The 4,594-nt window shown below is 39.1% G+C and overlaps 1 non-coding gene across 1 annotated transcript; it reads right to left on the bottom strand.

Moving 5' to 3' along the window:
• Window positions 1-283: 283 nt before the first annotated feature.
• On the bottom strand, window positions 284-391 carry LOC112713650 (small nucleolar RNA R71). The gene has a single exon (XR_003158621.1). It is a non-coding gene; the product is annotated as a small nucleolar RNA R71 (small nucleolar RNA).
• Window positions 392-4,594: the final 4,203 nt, after the last annotated feature.

The raw sequence follows: 4,594 nt of genomic DNA, 5'->3' as shown, positions 1-4,594 counted from the left end.
TGAGCTGAAACCTCAACTAGTTGCTCTACTGCAACAGAACTGCAAGTTCCATGGACTTCCATCAGAAGATCCCTACCAGTTTTTAACTGAGTTCTTGCAGATCTGTGAGACTATTAAGACTAATGGAGTAGATCCTGAAGTCTACAGGCTCATGCTTTTCCCCTTTGCTGTAAGAGACAGAGCTAGAATATGGTTGGATTCACAACCTAAAGATAGCCTGGACTCATGGAATAAGCTGGTCGCGGCCTTCTTGGCTAAGTTCTTTCCTCCTCAAAAGGTGAGCAAGCTTAGAGTGGATGTTCAGACCTTCAAACAAAAAGATGGTGAATCCCTCTATGAAGCTTGGAAAAGATACAAGCAGATGACCAAAAGGTGTCCTTTTGACATGCTTTCTGAATGGACCATTTTGGATATATTCTATTATGGCCTATCTGAATTCTCTAAGATGTCACTAGACCATTCTGCAGGTGGATCCATTCACCTAAAGAAAATGCATACAGAAGGTCAAGAACTCATTGACATGGTTGCAAATAACCAATTCATGTATACTTCTGAGAGGAATTTCGTGAGTAATGGGACGCCTCAATGGAGGGGAGTTCTTGAAATTGATGCTCTGAATGCCATACTGGCTCAGAATAAAATGTTGACTCAGAAAGTCAACATGATTTCTCAAAGTCTGAATGGATGGCAAAATGCATCCAACAGTACTAAAGAGGCATCTTCTGAAGAAGAAGCTTATGATCCTAAGAACCCTGCAATAGCAGAGGTAAATTACATGGGTGAACCTTATGGAAACACCTATAATTCATCATGGAGAAATCATCCAAATTTCTCATGGAAGGATCAACAAAAGCCTCAACAAGGCTTTAATAATGGTGGAAGAAATAGGCTCAGCAATAGCAAGCCTTATCCATCATCTTCTCAGCAACAGACAGAGAATTCTGAGCAGAGCACCTCTAACTTAGCAAACTTAGTCTCTGATCTTTCTAAGGCCACTTTAAGTTTCATGAGTGAAACAAGGTCCTCCATCAGAAATTTGGAGGCACAAGTGGGCCAGCTGAGTAAGAAAGTCACTGAAACTCCTCCTAGTACTCTCCCAAGCAACACTGAAGAGAATCCAAAAAGAGAGTGCAAGACCATTGACATAATCAACATGGCCGAACCTAGAAAGGAAAGAGAGGACGTGAATCCCAATAAGGAAGACCTCATGGGACGTCTCTCAAGCAAGAAGGAGTTCCCTATTGAGGACCTAAAGGAATCTGAGGCTCATACAGAGACCATAGAGATTCCATTGAACCTCTTTCTGCCATTCATGAGCTCTGAAGACTATCCTTCCTCTGAAGAGGATGAAAATGTAACTGGAAAGCAAGTTGCTCAATATCTAGGAGCCATCATGAAGCTGAATGCCAAATTGTTTGGTAATGAGACTTGGGAAGGTGAACCTCCCTTGCTCATTAATGAACTAGATACATGGATTCAGCAAACCTTACCTCAAAAGAAACAAGATCCTGGCAAATTCTTAATACCCTGTACCATAGGCACCATGACCTTTGAAAAGGCTCTGTGTGACCTGGGGTCAGGCATAAATCTTATGCCACTCTCTGTAATGGAGAAGCTGGGATCATTGAGGTACAGCCTGCCATATTCTCACTACAGATGGCAAACAAGTCAATAAGACAAGCTTATGGATTAGTAGAGGACGTGTTAGTGAAGGTTGAAGGCTTTTACATCCCTGCTGATTTCATAATTTTAGACACTAGGAAGGAAGAGGATGAATGCATCATCCTTGGAAGACCTTTCCTAGCCATAGCAGGAGCTGTGATTGATGTTGACAGAGGAGAATTAGTCCTTCAATTGAATGGAGACTACCTTGTGTTTAAAACTCAAGCAAGGCCAAGGCATCAGCGCTCTTTGAGAGAGCGCTAAGTTAACGTTGTTAACTTTATCGTGGGTCTCCTCGTAAAAATGCAAGGAAAAAGGCACCAAAATGATTTGGCAAGGATTCAAACCTGGAGCCTCACTTGCAAGCAAAGGGATGTTGCGCTCACTCCATTCACTGAGCGCTATGGAATGCACCCATGGGCAATATTTGGCACGCAACAAAAGTGCAAGGGAATAAAGCATTGAGTGCTCGGTTAAGTGCATTCACTGAGTGCTACACTGATGCTTGACATGGAAAGGCTTGGCATGCGCAACAATTTGGAGGAAAACAAAGGGGAGTGTTGCACTCTCCTTGTCAACTGAGCACTCCCCTGGAAGCATGCCCCATGCCTCCAACCAATTTGAACCAAAGCCAACCGGACCCAACCTTCTTCAAACCCATTTTTATTCAAGGCCAAATAAAAATCACCTAATTTCATTGAAATTCAAAGCAAGCAATGCCCAATTGACATCACTCAAAGGCACAAGGATCAGTTAGATTAGGATTTTCATTTTGAAATTTAATTTGTTTTCAATTTCATTTTTATTTTCACTTTGTAAAGCCTATATAAGGCATCATTTTTCTTTTTGTAAGGAGGCTGGCTCCACTAGGGAGCAGTAGGAGTAGAGAGCTCTTTCTTTTAGTTTTCCTTTTTGAATTTGAAGAATTGAGATCTATTTTCTCTTTCTATTAGCTCTTACTTCTGGAATTTCTGATTTCTATTTGGTGTTTTGGATTGAGATTGAAGGAATTCTATTTCAATCTTTGATCTGAAATCCATCTTTGTTATTCTTCTGCATAATTCTGAAAATCAAGGATTTGAATCCAACTTTCACTTGCTTCTTCACTTACATTTCTTGTGAAATTTATTTTCTATTTGATCAAGAGAGAATTGAGATCCAGATCTGCTTCTTGAGCTCATTACTTTTCTTGGATCTTCAATTTCTCTTTTAGATTTTACAATTGAGCTAAGTTTCTTCATGTTTTATTTTTCAAGCAATTTTACCTTGCTGTTTAGATATTTTGCAGATTCACTTCATCTTACATTTCTTTGATTCACTGCAATTTATATTTTCTTGCTCAGTTTTGAATCCCAACACTCAATTTCCTTTATTCTTCTTGAAATTTAAATTTCCCGTTGCTTGATCTATTGCTTTCTTTAATTTCCAGCACCCACTCCCCTTTACATTCACTGCAATTTACATTTCTTGTCTTTTAAGTTTCTGCAATTTACATTTCTTGCTCTTTAAGTTTCTGTCCAATTTACTTTCTGCACTTTAAATTTTCTTGTCATTTACTTTCTGCTGCATCAATTATCACTCACCAATGTTAGCTTGACTAAACTAATCACCCACTAAAGTTGCTTGATCCATCAATCCCTGTGGGATCGACATCACTCTAAGTGAGTTATTACTACTTGATGCGACCCGATACACTTGCCGGTGGGTTTTTGTGTTGGAATTTCATTTCCAACCCATCAGTAGTGTTGCCTTTGTGCAAAGAGAACATTTTAGCCCCACGTGTACGCGTGGGTGATGCGTACGTGTCACCCTCTCTTCTTTGCAGCCCACGCATACGCGTGGTTGACGCATCCGCGTCACTTGCCTCGTCTGCCTTCCACGCGCCCTGTTTCTTCTCCTTTTTTCTTCTTTCTTTCTTCTTTCTTCTCTTCTTTCTTTCTACCTTTCTTCTTCCCTTTTCCTCTTTTCTTACTTTCTTCTTCTTCCTTCTTCTTTTCTTACTACAAAATTCCACTTCTCATCTCTCCTGTTTTTCATTTTCTTTTGGTTGTTGCATTTGCTTATTTTCATTCATTGCATTTTAATTTTGTTTTTATAACTTGTTCTTATTTTCTTTTCTAAGTTTCCTATTTTAATATTGGTGTTGAATTCTTATACTCAATTGTTGAGAATTTTTTGCATTGTTTTGGTGCTTCTTGACTTGTTTGATATTAATGGGTGATGAAACTTTTGAATCAATGCTTAATCTTTTATGACTCTTGTGTTCTTTGTGCATTGACATGAACTTTTAATGTCTTTCATGACCCAATCTTTCTTGTTTAAACTTGATGCTCAACATGCTCTTCATGGCATTCCCCCATGCCTTGACTTTACTCTTGCATCAAGTATTAGTTGATATGCCTTAGCTCATATTGTTTTCTCATTTACATGTTGTAGCTACCATGTAGTTGTGAATTCCATTCTTATTTGGCACTAGCCCCTGCCACTGTTTTAATTGCTTTGACATCTTTGTATGGGCTTAATTATCCTTCTTTTTCTCTCCTTTTAGGTTGGCCACCGGAAGGAAAGGAAAAGCTTCAACATGGAGCAATAAATAAGTCCCTTTGCACAATCCTTTGTGGAAGCTCATCAGTTGTAGCAAACTGTCCACCTTGCTCTTCTTTGAATGCACCAAGGATGGTGCAATCTTCAAGTGTCGGGAGGTCATCCGACCGACCTCTACTTCCTTTTTTAACACCAATTCTTAATCTTCTTTGTTAGGTAGTTGTTGCATTGCATGATAGGTTGCATGATAGTTAGAATTTGTATATATTTTACCACATTAGGACTACTTGGTTAGAGTGATGATTTCATTTCCAAGAAAACTATTTTAGGGCACCCTACCAATTTGAAAAAGAAAAAAAAATTTGTGTTGAACTTGCTTGAAAGAATT

The sequence above is a fragment of the Arachis hypogaea genome, chromosome 9 (assembly GCF_003086295.3).
Source record: "Arachis hypogaea cultivar Tifrunner chromosome 9, arahy.Tifrunner.gnm2.J5K5, whole genome shotgun sequence".
In the NCBI taxonomy this organism is placed as follows: Eukaryota; Viridiplantae; Streptophyta; class Magnoliopsida; order Fabales; family Fabaceae; genus Arachis; species Arachis hypogaea.
This window is presented reverse-complemented; position numbering and strand designations above follow the sequence as displayed.